A 16,222-nucleotide genomic window follows, 5' to 3' on the forward strand; every position below is an offset into this window, starting at 1 on the left:
GTTACTACCTAGATAATGCTCCACAGAGCCCAGATAGTACATGTTACTACCTAGATAATGCTCCACAGAGCCCAGATAGTACATGTTACTACCTAGATAATGTTCCACAGAGCCCAGATAGTACATGTTACTGCCTAGATAATGCTCCACAGAGCCCAGATAGTACATGTTACTACCTAGATAATGCTCCACAGAGCCCAGATAGTACATGTTACTACCTAGATAATACCCAACAGAGCCCAGATAGTACATGTTACTACCTAGATAATGCTCCACCTAGCCCAGATAGTACAAGTTACTACCTAGATAATGCTCCACAGAGCCCAGATAGTACATGTTACTACCTAGATAATGCTCCACAGAGCCCAGATAGTACATGTTACTACCTAGATAATGTTCCACAGAGCCCAGATAGTACATGTTACTGCCTAGATAATGTTCCACAGAGCCCAGATAGTACATGTTACTACCTAGATAATATTCCACAGAGCACAGATAGTACATGTTACTACCTAGATAATGCTCCACAGAGCCCAGATAGTACATGTTACTACCTAGATAATGCTCCACAGAGCCCAGATAGTACATGTTACTACCTAGATAATGTTCCACAGAGTCCAGATAGTACATGTTACTGCCTAGATAATGTTCCACAGAGCCCAGATAGTACATGTTACTACCTAGATAATGCTCCACAGAGCCCAGATAGTACATGTTACTACCTAGATAATGTTCCACAGAGCCCAGATAGTACATGTTACTGCCTAGATAATGTTCCACAGAGCCCAGATAGAACATGTTACTACCTAGATAATGCTCCACAGAGCCCAGATAGTACATGTTACTACCTAGATAATACCCAACAGAGCCCAGATAGTACATGTTACTACCTAGATAATATTCTAGTGCCCAGATAGTACATGTTACTGCCTAGATAATGTTCCACAGAGCCCAGATAGTACATGTTACTACCTAGATAATGCTCCACAGAGCCCAAATAGTACATGTTACTACCTAGATAATGCTCCACAGAGCCCAGATAGTACATGTTACTACCTAGATAATGCTCCACAGAGCCCAGATAGTACATGTTACTACCTAGATAATGCTCCACAGAGCCCAGATAGTACATGTTACTACCTAGATAATACCCAACAGAGCCCAGATAGTACATGTTACTACCTAGATAATGCTCCACCGAGCCCAGATAGTACATGTTACTACCTAGATAATATTCCACAGAGCCCAGATAGTACATGTTACTGCCTAGATAATGTTCCACAGAGCCCAGATAGTACATGTTACTACCTAGATAATGCTCCACAGAGCCCAGATAGTACATGTTACTACCTAGATAATATTCTAGTGCCCAGATAGTACATGTTACTGCCTAGATAATGTTCCACAGAGCCCAGATAGTACATGTTACTACCTAGATAATGCTCCACAGAGCCCAGATAGTACATGTTACTACCTAGATAATGCTCCACAGAGCCCAGATAGTACATGTTACTACCTAGATAATGTTCCACAGAGCCCAGATAGTACATGTTACTGCCTAGATAATGTTCCACAGAGCCCAGATAGTACATGTTACTACCTAGATAATATTCCACTGAGCACAGATAGTACATGTTACTACCTAGATAATGCTCCACAGAGCCCAGATAGTACATGTTACTACCCAGATAATGCTCCACAGAGCCCAGATAGTACATGTTACTACCTAGATAATGTTCCACAGAGCCCAGATAGAACATGTTACTACCTAGATAATGCTCCACAGAGCCCAGATAGTACATGTTACTACCTAGATAATACCCAACAGAGCCCAGATAGTACATGTTACTACCTAGATAATATTCTAGTGCCCAGATAGTACATGTTACTGCCTAGATAATGTTCCACAGAGCCCAGATAGTACATGTTACTACCTAGATAATGCTCCACAGAGCCCAGATAGTACATGTTACTACCTAGATAATGCTCCACAGAGCCCAGATAGTACATGTTACTACCTAGATAATGTTCCACAGAGCCCAGATAGTACATGTTACTGCCTAGATAATGTTCCACAGAGCCCAGATAGTACATGTTACTACCTAGATAATATTCCACTGAGCACAGATAGTACATGTTACTACCTAGATAATGCTCCACAGAGCCCAGATAGTACATGTTACTACCTAGATAATGCTCCACAGAGCCCAGATAGTACATGTTACTACCCAGATAATGCTCCACAGAGCCCAGATAGTACATGTTACTACCTAGATAATGTTCCACAGAGCCCAGATAGTACATGTTACTGCCTAGATAATGTTCCACAGAGCCCAGATAGTACATGTTACTACCTAGATAATGCTCCACAGAGCCCAGATAGTACATGTTACTACCTAGATAATGTTCCACAGAGCCCAGATAGTACATGTTACTGCCTAGATAATGTTCCACAGAGCCCAGATAGAACATGTTACTACCTAGATAATGCTCCACAGAGCCCAGATAGTACATGTTACTACCTAGATAATACCCAACAGAGCCCAGATAGTACATGTTACTACCTAGATAATATTCTAGTGCCCAGATAGTACATGTTACTGCCTAGATAATGTTCCACAGAGCCCAGATAGTACATGTTACTACCTAGATAATGCTCCACAGAGCCCAAATAGTACATGTTACTACCTAGATAATGCTCCACAGAGCCCAGATAGTACATGTTACTACCTAGATAATGTTCCACAGAGCCCAGATAGTACATGTTACTGCCTAGATAATGCTCCACAGAGCCCAGATAGTACATGTTACTACCTAGATAATGCTCCACAGAGCCCAGATAGTACATGTTACTACCTAGATAATACCCAACAGAGCCCAGATAGTACATGTTACTACCTAGATAATGCTCCACCGAGCCCAGATAGTACAAGTTACTACCTAGATAATGCTCCACAGAGCCCAGATAGTACATGTTACTACCTAGATAATGCTCCACAGAGCCCAGATAGTACATGTTACTACCTAGATAATGTTCCACAGAGCCCAGATAGTACATGTTACTGCCTAGATAATGTTCCACAGAGCCCAGATAGTACATGTTACTACCTAGATAATATTCCACAGAGCACAGATAGTACATGTTACTACCTAGATAATGCTCCACAGAGCCCAGATAGTACATGTTACTACCTAGATAATGCTCCACAGAGCCCAGATAGTACATGTTACTACCTAGATAATGTTCCACAGAGTCCAGATAGTACATGTTACTGCCTAGATAATGTTCCACAGAGCCCAGATAGTACATGTTACTACCTAGATAATGCTCCACAGAGCCCAGATAGTACATGTTACTACCTAGATAATACCCAACAGAGCCCAGATAGTACATGTTACTACCTAGATAATATTCTAGTGCCCAGATAGTACATGTTACTGCCTAGATAATGTTCCACAGAGCCCAGATAGTACATGTTACTACCTAGATAATGCTCCACAGAGCCCAAATAGTACATGTTACTACCTAGATAATGCTCCACAGAGCCCAGATAGTACATGTTACTACCTAGATAATGCTCCACAGAGCCCAGATAGTACATGTTACTACCTAGATAATGCTCCACAGAGCCCAGATAGTACATGTTACTACCTAGATAATACCCAACAGAGCCCAGATAGTACATGTTACTACCTAGATAATGCTCCACCGAGCCCAGATAGTACATGTTACTACCTAGATAATATTCCACAGAGCCCAGATAGTACATGTTACTGCCTAGATAATGTTCCACAGAGCCCAGATAGTACATGTTACTACCTAGATAATGTTCCACAGAGCCCAGATAGAACATGTTACTACCTAGATAATGCTCCACAGAGCCCAGATAGTACATGTTACTACCTAGATAATACCCAACAGATCCCAGATAGTACATGTTACTACCTAGATAATATTCTAGTGCCCAGATAGTACATGTTACTGCCTAGATAATGTTCCACAGAGCCCAGATAGTACATGTTACTACCTAGATAATGCTCCACAGAGCCCAGATAGTACATGTTACTACCTAGATAATGCTCCACAGAGCCCAGATAGTACATGTTACTACCTAGATAATGCTCCACAGAGCCCAGATAGTACATGTTACTACCTAGATAATGTTCCACAGAGCCCAGATAGTACATGTTACTACCTAGATAATGCTCCACAGATCCCAGATAGTACATGTTACTACCTAGATAATGCTCCACAGAGCCCAGATAGTACATGTTACTACCTAGATAATGCTCCACAGAGCCCAGATAGTACATGTTACTACCTAGATAATGTTCCACAGAGCCCAGATAGTACATGTTACTACCTAGATAATGCTCCACATAGCCCAGATAGTACATGTTACTACCTAGATAATGCTCCACAGAGCCCAGATAGTACATGTTACTACCTAGATAATGTTCCACAGAGCCCAGATAGAACATGTTACTACCTAGATAATGCTCCACAGAGCCCAGATAGTACATGTTACTACCTAGATAATACCCAACAGAGCCCAGATAGTACATGTTACTATCTAGATAATATTCTAGTGCCCAGATAGTACATGTTACTGCCTAGATAATGTTCCACAGAGCCCAGATAGTACATGTTACTACCTAGATAATGCTCCACAGAGCCCAGATAGTACATGTTACTACCTAGATAATGCTCCACAGAACCCAGATAGTACATGTTACTACCTAGATAATGTTCCACAGAGCCCAGATAGTACATGTTACTACCTAGATAATGCTCCACAGAGCCCAGATAGTACATGTTACTACCTAGATAATGCTCCACAGAGCCCAGATAGTACATGTTACTACCTAGATAATGCTCCACAGAGCCCAGATAGTACATGTTACTACCTAGATAATGCTCCACAGAGCCCAGATAGTACATGTTACTACCTAGATAATACCCAACAGAGCCCAGATAGTACATGTTACTACCTAGATAATGTTCCACAGAGCCCAGATAGTACATGTTACTACCTAGATAATACCCAACAGAGCCCAGATAGTACATGTTACTACCTAGATAATGCTCCACAGAGCCCAGATAGTACATGTTACTACCTAGATAATACCCAACAGAGCCCAGATAGTACATGTTACTACCTAGATAATGCTCCACAGAGCCCAGATAGTACATGTTACTGCCTTGATAATATTCTAGTGCCCAGATAGTACATGTTACTGCCTAGATAATACCCCACAGTGCCCAGAGAGTACATGTATAGACCCAGATAATGCCTGAGTCCCCAGATAGTTCATATAGCTGCCCAGATAACGCAACTCAGTGCCCAGAGAGTACATGTAACAGCAGATAATGCCCCACAGTGCCCAGCTAGTACATACAGTATATCTGCCTAGATAATATTCCACCCAGCCCAGGTAGTACATGTTACTGTCTAGATAATATTCCACAGAGCCCAGATAGTACATGTAGCTGACTAGATAATGCACCTCACTGCCCAGATAGAACATGTTACTGCCTAAATAATGTCAAACAATGCCCAAGTAGTACATGTATCTGCCTAGATAATACCCCACAGTGCCCAGATAGTGCATGTATCTCACTAGATAAACCCCACAGTGCCCAGTTAGTACATGTAACAACGCACATGTCACACAGTGGCCAGATATATAGTACATGTATCAACACAGATAACGTCATGCAGTGCCCAGATAGTACATTTAATAACCCAGATATTGCCACACAGTGCCCAGATAAGTTCTCTCTTAAAGTACCCATATAAATAATAAAACATCAAAAAGTCATATTCACCAACACAGGTATCAAAGCTAACACACTTTACCAATGGGGGCTGCTGTAAGGGCAATAGTTTTGTGACCTGTGTTTTTTAATGCATTCCTATTAATGTGAGTGTCATATAATGCCGAAGAGGGAAGCCCCTCACAACTTTGCCCTTTTCAAAGTCTCTCCCTCACTATGTTTGCCGCTTGGGTTTTGATTTTTGGCAGGAGGGGACGTCATATTACCTCTATCTTCTTCCTGCAGTTTGAGAGGTTTTTTATACTTTTAGGACATCCCTTTAAGAATATGAGCCCCACTCTGTGCTCATATTTAGCGGGAGCGACTGGCACTGCGACGTTTAAGTGGATGAATTAACATGAAGGTGTGACGCCGTCCATGACAAGACGTCTTCCCTCACAAACAATAACAGCCCGGCATGATAAGACTGAGCCCAGCGTGAGCCGCCATCTGGCAACCGATCACCAGACAGAGAAGATCACACATCACCCGCGGCCGCCTGACAAATATGCCCAGCCGGCGCCGCGTACACTCACATTACTCTGCCAACTGCATACCTGTCCAATGATATGTACTCTGTGCCCACTCCTCAGTAATGGCTGATAACAGAGAGTAATAGATTGCAGTCACCTATAGGTTTCTATCCGGTAAGTCAATGTCCTGAGTCCTCCAAGCAGGAGGAGAGATATTAATCAAGGACTGATGATCTGAGTCCTGCATCTGCAGAGCATCGCTCCTAACTAATTGACAGTTTATTGGACGTTGCGATGTTTTGGGGATTACCGTGCCGTTCTCTGACCCCCCCGCACTCTCATCATCCTTAGTCTTTGAGCTGTCCTATTTCCAAGACTCGGCCATCTGGCAGATCTTGAGCTTCCACTATCTAGGGATTCGCACAATCAGGAGAAACATCGACTTCTAGAGTCATGAGAGGACCCCGCTAGGTTTAATCATTCTCCTATAGTCCTAGTAATGACCACATGACTGGACTCGTTACCGTGCTGCAGATCTCTTCCCTGTCAATCAGCTGGGGAGCCACCGGTCACTCTCATGTACTCGTGGACTTATCTTCAAAATTCTATGCTCTCTCATATCAGACTTGTATCTTTTTTTGGAAAGTAGATGACCACTGATATGGCCACCATTATGTCTCTGGGATTCTCGATTAATTGGATAGACAGGTGGTTGAGCATACGCACTTCTTCTATTGACTTATAGAAATTGGATAGACCGGTGGTTGACGCACTACTTCTCCTATAGGCTTGTAAAATTGGATTAACAGGTAGTTGAGCATTCAAACTAGTGCACCCATAGGCTTGTAGAATTGGGTAGACAGGTGGATGAGCATATGCACTAGTGTTCCCATAGACTTATAGAATTGGATAGACAGGTGGTTGATCATACGCACTACTGCTTCTATAGGCTTATAGAATTGGTTAGACAGTTGGTTGAGCATACGCACTACTGCTTCCATAGGCTTCTAGAATTGGATAGACAGTTGGTTGAGCACTGATGCTCCCATAGGAGAATTGGGGTAGACAGGTGGCTGAGCATACGCACTACTGTTCCTGTAGGCTTATAAAATTGGATAGACAGGTGGTTGAGCATTTGCACTACTGCTCACATAAGCTTATAGAATTGGATAGACAGGTGGTTGAGCATACGCTCAACTGCTCCCATAGGCTTATAGAATTGGATATACAGGTGGTTAAGCATACAAACTACTGCTCCCATAGGTTTATAGAATTGTATAGACAGGTGTTTGAGCATTTGCACTACTGCTCCCCTAGGCTTAAAGAATTGGGTTGGCAGGTGTTGGAGCATACACACTAGTGCCCCCATAGGCTTATAGAATTGTATAGTCAAGTGGTTGAGCATACACACTAGTGTTCTCATAGGCTTTTAGAATTGGATATACAGGTAGTTGAGCATTCGCATTACTGCTCCCAAAGGCTTATAGAATTGGGTAGGCAGGTGGTTGAGCATACGCACAACAGCTCCCATAGGCTTATAGAATTGGATATACAGGTGGTTGAGCAGACGCACTACTGCTCCTATAGGCTTATAGAATTGGTTAGACAGTTGGTTGAGCATACGCACTACTGCTTCTATAGGCTTATAGAATTGGTTAGACAGTTGGTTGAGCATACGCACTACTGCTTCCATAGGCTTCTAGAATTGGATAGACAGTTGGTTGAGCACTGATGCTCCCATAGGAGAATTGGGGTAGACAGGTGGCTGAGCATACGCACTACTGTTCCTGTAGGCTTATAAAATTGGATAGACAGGTGGTTGAGCATTTGCACTACTGCTCACATAAGCTTATAGAATTGGATAGACAGGTGGTTGAGCATACGCTCAACTGCTCCCATAGGCTTATAGAATTGGATATACAGGTGGTTAAGCATACAAACTACTGCTCCCATAGGTTTATAGAATTGTATAGACAGGTGTTTGAGCATTTGCACTACTGCTCCCCTAGGCTTAAAGAATTGGGTTGGCAGGTGTTGGAGCATACACACTAGTGCCCCCATAGGCTTATAGAATTGTATAGTCAAGTGGTTGAGCATACACACTAGTGTTCTCATAGGCTTTTAGAATTGGATATACAGGTAGTTGAGCATTCGCATTACTGCTCCCAAAGGCTTATAGAATTGGGTAGGCAGGTGGTTGAGCATACGCACAACAGCTCCCATAGGCTTATAGAATTGGATATACAGGTGGTTGAGCAGTCGCACTACTGCTCCTATAGGCTTATAGAATTGGATATACAGGTGGTTGAGCAGACGCACTACTGCTCCTATAGGCTTATAGAATTGGTGATTGGGCGTATGCACAACTGCTCCCGTAGATTTATAGAATTGGATAGACAGGTGGTTGAGCATATGCATAGTGCTCCCATAGGCTTATAGAATTGGATAGACAGGTGGATTTGGCAATGCACATATACTGTAGAGTAAAAGTGAAGACTGAAAGGCAAACTCTTGTTTCACACTGGAACTTTGAGACCCTAGTTTTTGGGGAGCTCAAACATTTACCATGTATCTTTTCCCCTCAACTTCTACTTGGGGCATTGTGTACAGTGTCCACTGAGCAGCAGATACCGAATGTCATAGAATAGACTGCGTCTGCCAGTGATACGGCTGGGAAGACATAGGTTTAACTTCTCTGCTCTGAGTACTGGATCAGTCCCGTCCCATGTATAACAGATGAAACCATAGTGCAAGGAATTGTCGTTTGTGTAATTTTTAATACCCAGATGCTTCTTTTAGGGGAAGTGCTACTCCTTCATTTGTGGTGCATCGCGAAGGACGAGCAAGTATTTTCTGGTCCTAATGAAGTATTTACAGGAGAACATCTGTCCTCTGCGTCATCATTCACAGCTCCACCATCATTAATGCACATTATTTATTTCAGCAACACTAATTACACAGATCCATCAAATGTGAGAATTACCTGCACGTCCCATCGCCAGGAGCTTTTCATATGTCAGGTGTAAAATGAGAAACAGACGACAAGTGACAATGTGTGCAATAAAGTGAGAGTGAAGATCTGCGTGGTTAAATGGATTGTGGATTTTTAGAGTGGGGGGGAATATAGGTCCTGGAGCCCACCACAATCTGCCATTATCACTTGGAGGATTATAATGCATGCACTCATTTACCCCACCGTGCCACTACAGGGAAGATAAAGATCTGCAGGTAGGGTAGTACACAGTGGAGAAAATATAGGGTGATGCAGTACTGTGGAGAGGCCGGGTAGGTGGAAAAGATGAGGAGGAGGTGTAGAAAGGTGCAGCATTGTAGTGCTGACATGTAGGTGGTAGACAGAGAGGAGGAGGAGATGTAGGGTGGTGCAGCATTGTGGTGAGCATGGGTAAAGAGAGGAGGAGATGTATGGTGGTGCAGCACTGTGGAGAGGACGGGTAAAGTGGTAGACAGAGAGGAGGAGATGTAGGGCGGTTCAGCACTGTGCAGAGCATGGGTAAAATGGCAGACAGAGGAGATGTAGGGCGGTGCAGTACTGTGGAGAGCACGAGTAAGGTGGTAGACAGAGAGGGGGAAATGTATGGCAGTGCAGCACTGGAGAGGATGGGTAGGTGGGAGACAGAAATGAGGAGGAGATGTAGGGCGGTGCAGCACTGTGAAGAGGATGGGTACGGTAGACTGATGAGGAGATGTAGGTCAGTGCAGCATTGTAGAGATGATGGATAAGGTGGTAGACAGAGGAGGAGGAGATGTAGAGGGTGCAGCCTTGTGAAGAGCATGGGTAAAGTGGTAGACAGAGAGGCGGGGGAGATGTAGGGCTGTGCAGCACTCTGGAGAGGATGAGTATGGTAAACAGATGAGGAGGAGATGTAGGTCAGTGCAGAAATGTGGAGATGATGGGTAGGGTGGTAGACAGAAGAGGAGATGTAGGGTGGAGCAGCATTGTAGAGATGATGGGTAGGGTGGTAAACAGAGATGATGAGGAGATGTACTGTAGGTCGGTGCAGCATTGTGGAGATGGTGGGTTAGATAGTAGACAGGGATGAGGAAGAGCTATAAGGGGTGCAGCACTGCAGATGGAAGACAAAAATGAGGAAGAGATGTACGTTGATGCAGCACTGGAGAACATGGGCAGAGTGATAGACATAGATGAGGAGGAGATGTAAGGGTTCTGCATTGTGGAGAATATGGGTAGGGTGGTAGACAGATGAGGAGGAGATGTAGGGCAGTACAGCATTAGGCAGATGATTGCTAAAGTGGTAGACATAGAAAAGGAGCAGATGTAGGGCGGTGCAGCACTGTGCAGAGCATGGGTAGAGTGGTAGACAGAGCTAAGGAGAAGATGTAGGGTGGAGCGGCACTTTGGAGAGGACAGGTAGGGTGGTAGACAGAGCTAAGGGGAAAAGGGGAAGGTGAAAAGGTGTAGGGTGATGGAGCACTGTGAGAGGATGGGTAGGTTGGTAGGTGGACATATAGGGCGGTGCAGATGTAGAGGTCAGCCAGGGCCGTAATCGTGGAGTTCATCAGGCCTTGTGTGCCCTGGCCTCTTCATCAGGACACCCACAAGGGGAGGGATCAGAGTTGTTGTACCTCAATTGTGCGCCATTATCCGCCATCTTTAGAGCTGCCATCTTGGCCACCATCCTGTCAGTCTCATTCAAAGTTTTTGACAAGTCCAATGTATCAGTGACATCCAGCATTTCAGTAGTATCCACAATAACTTAATCTCTTTCATTTTTAGTCACATCAGTCACATCATCCACGGGTTTCTCACGCGGCACGGTTTCAGCATCCTGCCGACTACACCATGTGTAGAGGTCAGCCTGGGCCATAGTCGTGGCTGAGTTCATCGGGCCTTGTGTGCCCTGGCCTTCCAATACATAAAAATCATGCTCCACTGTCAGCTTACTTGCCTCTCTGCCCCCTGCATCATCAGGGTCTGTTCTCCATTCTTTATGGTCACCTCTGGCCGCTTATGAATAAACAGAGACACAGTCCAGGTGCAACTCAAAACATAAGACTTGGCAGCACATCCAGATTTGTTACAACATCATTGTCAGCTTTATATATATGATAATGCCCAGTATCAGAGAACGAGACAAGGCGGTGACCATGGTCCAAAAACGCCTTGTGCATGGATTACCACTCCATATGCTAATCTTAAAAAGGAGAAAACGGAGTAACGGATACAAAATATATGCAAAAGTATAAATTTTATTAGTACTCACATCAAGTGCTGACAAGTATACAAGTTGACTAAAATAGGGGGGATAAGCCCCAATGATGCAACAATCAGGACAGACAAGGACAGGGTAAATAAAATGATACCAGTGCTCGAAATCTACATGGCACAACGTTCAGTCAGCCCATGGGCATTGCAAATAACAGACATATGTCTAATGGTAATGCCATATTTGACTATCTTTTACCATTAGACATATGTCTGTTATTTGCAATGCCCATGGGCTGACTGAACGTTGTGCCATGTAGATTTCGAGCACTGGTATCATTTTATTTACCCTGTCCTTGTCTGTCCTGATTGTTGCATCATTGGGGCTTATCCCCCCTATTTTAGTCAACTTGTATACTTGTCAGCACTTGATGTGAGTACTAATAAAATTTATACTTTTGCATATATTTTGTATCCGTTACTCCGTTTTCTCCTTTTTAAGATCATTGTCAGCTTGTACATTACACGTTACTTCAGCTTTCCCTGCACTCCTCTCCCTGTCACACTGCACATTCCTGGGTCGGATCATTTCCAATGGCTCCTCAGCATCCTCCCTGGCCAGCCTCACTGCATACGGGTGTTCCCTTAGCCATTTCGCCCCGGTTCTGAGGGCATCAGCCCAAGCAATAACCTGCCACATGGCGAGCCGACCTGCCCTGCGGTGTTGCGGTGACTTCACCGGGCGGCACGGTGGCTCAGTGGTTAGCGCTGCAGCCTTGCAGCACTGGGGTCCTGGGTTCGAATCCCACCAAGGACAACATCTGCAAGGAGTTTGTATGTTCTCCCCGTGTTTGCGTGGGTTTCCAAACTGTAAAGCGCTGCGGAATATGTTAGCGCTATATAAAAATAAAGATTATTATTATTACTTCTCCTGTATCCCAATATCCTGTAGATGCTGTCGTTGTCCTTACTGAAGCTATGCTGTCCAACTGACTCTGGATGGCTGGGTTCCTCCTTGAACATTGCGGGGTGCTGAGTAACTCGGGCATTTAGCCCACCCGAGCACTTCGGGCTACCTAGCCCTGACTCAATCTACCAGAAACTATTCCTGCCTTAAACCCAGCTAACCCCTCCTATGGTTAACCATTTACACATATGAACACTTGTCCTATACTAAGCACACCTATAATACCCCATCTAGTGACCAAACTTGTACACTACACTTTTTCCCTAATCATATACATTTCTACATAACGGATTCTGTACACATCATTACGAGTGAACAATCTATACACAATTATACAAATATACACAATAAACCGGGACAAGTTAGGAGGATCAGGATAGTTTCTGTACCCACCTTACACAGCACTATGGAGAGGATGATTAGAATGGTAGGCGGAGATGTACGGCGGAGCAGCACTGTAGAGAGTATGGGTAGGGTGGTATACAGAGCTAAGGAGAAGGTGAGGAGGTGTAGGGCGGTGTAGCACTGTGGAGAGGATGGGTAGGTTGGTAGGCAGAGATGAGGAGGAGATATAGGGCGGTGCAGCACTGTGGAGAGGACAGAACGACTTGGTTTAGGGATTTGACAGACATATAAGCTTAAGTAAAAAAAAGTTTCTCTTTTTTTTTGCATTAAAGCAGAAGACTCCTTAAAGAATGTCTGTGCCACCTTATTATTTTTGTGTAGACTTGACCACAGGACACATGTACCCCTCACCCCTTTTTATCCATCAACCATGACCAAGACTGCTACTTTCCGTCTTCTCCAGAAATTAGAGATGTTCCTCTCCCAGAATCTTCTGTCTGTGTTTACAACATAATTAAATTGTGTGAGCTGAAATGGCTGCAGCTTCTCTGCTCGGAGACATTTAGCATGCAGCGAGGCTGCCTTCAGTATTACATTTAATTAACCTCCGACCTCGGCATATTGTACAATCATATTATGAAATGTTAACCATCGTGCAGGGAGCTGCCCGGGATTCTCATTATTGCCACTTTCCTGCGAGAAGGAAAAAAAGTATCAGAATGTGAGGAAATCATCTACTGACACAGAAACTACTGATATTCAGTGTCGGTAACATTGTGGGGCCACTCAGGTGGCCACCGTGGCCCCTTACATGCAGAAACATCTCTCTGTAGCGTCTAAGCTGTGTGCCCCTATTCATACGAACCCAAGAAAGGAGAGTGTTAAATGTTCGGTTCCCACTGCTCTACCTCATAGTTCATCTGAAGTCACAAGATAATATAAGCAGTGGAAATAATGAGGATGTCACCTCAATGTCAATACCACAGCTACCAGTATCACCACCACTATCACCATTACCACCACCTCAACATCAATACCACAGCTACCAGTATCACCAACCACTATCACCATTGCCACCTCAACATCAATACCTCAGCTACCAGCATCACCACCACTATCACCATTACCATCACCTCAATGTCAATACCACAGCTACCAGTATCACCACCACTATCACCATTACCACCACCTCAATATCAATACCACAACTATAAGTATCACCACCACTATCACCATTACCACCACCTCAACGTACCTCAATACCACAGCTACCAGTTCCACCACCACTATCACCATTAACCCCACCCCAACATCAATACCACAGCTATCAGTATCACCACCACTGTCACCATTACCACCACCCAAATATCAATACAACAGCTATCAGTATCTTCACCTCTATCACGATTACCACCACCTGAAGGTCAATACCACAGCAACCAGTATCACCACCACTGTCACCATTACTACCATCCCAACATCAATACTACAGCTATCAGTATCTTCACCTCTATCACGATTACCACCACCTCAAGGTCAATACCACAGCAACCAGTATCACCACCGCTGTCACCATTAGCACCACCTTAACGTCAATACCACAGCTACCAGTATCACCACCACTATCATCATTACCACCACCTCAATTTCAATACCACAGCTACCAGTATCACCACCACTATCATCATTACCACCACCTCAATTTCAATACCACAGCTACCAGTATCACCACCACTATCACCATTACCACCACCTCAACGTCAATACCATAGCTACAGTACCAGTATCTCCACCACTATCACCATTACCAGCACCCCAATATTAATACCACAGCTACATGTATCACCACCACTATCACCATTACCATGACCTCAACATCAATACCACAGCTACCAGTATCACCACCACTGTTATGATTATCATCACTGTGAACACCAATATCACCAGTATCAAGACCCCCTATTCACAAACACAAATACCAGTATCACCACCATTATCACTACTATCAACACCAATATCACCAGTATGACTACCACTTTCACTCTTATCACCATAATCAACACAAATACCACAGCTACCAGTATCACCACCACTATCACTATTACCACCACTATCAACACCAATGCCACAGTTACCAGTATCACCACCACTATCAATATTACCACCACTATCAACACCAATGCCACAGTTACCAGAATCACCACAACTTTCACTATTATGACCACTATCAACCTCAATATCATCAGTATCAGGACTCCTATCCACCACAATAGATACAAGTATCCTCACCACTATCACTTATATCACTAGTATGAGAACCACTATCACCACTAGAGATACCAGTATCACCACCACTATCACCATTACCATCAGTCAACATCAATACCACCAGTATGAGGACCCCAATCCACCACCACAGATACCAGTATCCCCACAACTATCACTACTAGCACCACTACCAACACCAATACCACCAGTATCAGGACAGCTATCACCACCATTATGAAAACTAAGAAATATCACCAACATTGTCACTGTTATCACCAGTAAAACCACCACTGTCATCCTTACTACTGTCATCACCTTTATCATCACCAACACCACTGTAATCAGAAGCGTAATTACCACCACTACCATTACTATCACCACCACAACTACCACTACTACCACCAATGTCATCACTACGTCTATCAACAACACCACCACTATCACCACTGTTACCAGACCAGCAACTAACAGTATCACCACAACAACCACCACCACTGTCGCCATTGCACTACTTCCACCACCAGTGCCACCATTGTTACCACCAGTATAACCACCAGCATTACATCCACCATCCTCATCTTTTTGGCTGTTGTTCTCTAGGAGCATTGCATCCAGCTTTTATGCCGTTCAATCCTCATTAGGATTCCCCCCATTTGCTGTAGCGGAAGCAGCTTATTGTATATGTTTGACAAATGGTCATCGTCTTCGACTCAGCTACCTCGGACCCACACATCAGTAATTGGTAGAGCAACCATTTGACAGCTGTCATTGACTGACTATCCACTCGAACCCCTGATTGTAAGTTCTCTCATCTCTAACTAATCAATGCATATCACTGCCGGCAGCGGTCAGGTAGCACCTGGATCATACAATACTTTCATGGCCCAATAACGAGGCGCCTCTGCGGGAGACTGAACATATTCCTCAAAACACACAATAATTTGGCAGTAAGGACGTAGAGAAGATTAGATTTCTTTTCTCCAGGCTGCGGAATGGAGGGCAGCAATGAATAATAACAATATGGATCTGTTTTTAAATCAAAAGCTGAAGAATCCAATTTTGTTATTTGCGTAATTTCATATCCATTTCATATCATACAAGATGAGTGAACGTTCATTTGCCAGCATAAAGGATTATTGAAATTCATTTGACAAGAATAAATCTTC

General features: G+C 43.9%; 1 protein-coding gene and 1 long non-coding RNA gene across 18 annotated transcripts in view; both read left to right on the forward strand.

Moving 5' to 3' along the window:
• SHISA6 (shisa family member 6) overlaps positions 1 to 16,222 on the forward strand; it is a 470,754-nt gene that overhangs the window by 187,624 nt on the left and 266,908 nt on the right. The window lies entirely within an intron of this gene.
• On the forward strand, positions 4,639 to 10,345 carry LOC141094005 (uncharacterized). The gene is made up of 2 exons (XR_012233009.1): positions 4,639 to 5,436; positions 5,479 to 10,345. It is a non-coding gene; the product is annotated as an uncharacterized lncRNA (long non-coding RNA).

This window comes from Dendrobates tinctorius, unplaced genomic scaffold (genome assembly GCF_039654945.1).
Source record: "Dendrobates tinctorius isolate UK_male_01 unplaced genomic scaffold, ASM3965494v1 ptg000063l, whole genome shotgun sequence".
Classification (NCBI taxonomy): Eukaryota; Metazoa; Chordata; class Amphibia; order Anura; family Dendrobatidae; genus Dendrobates; species Dendrobates tinctorius.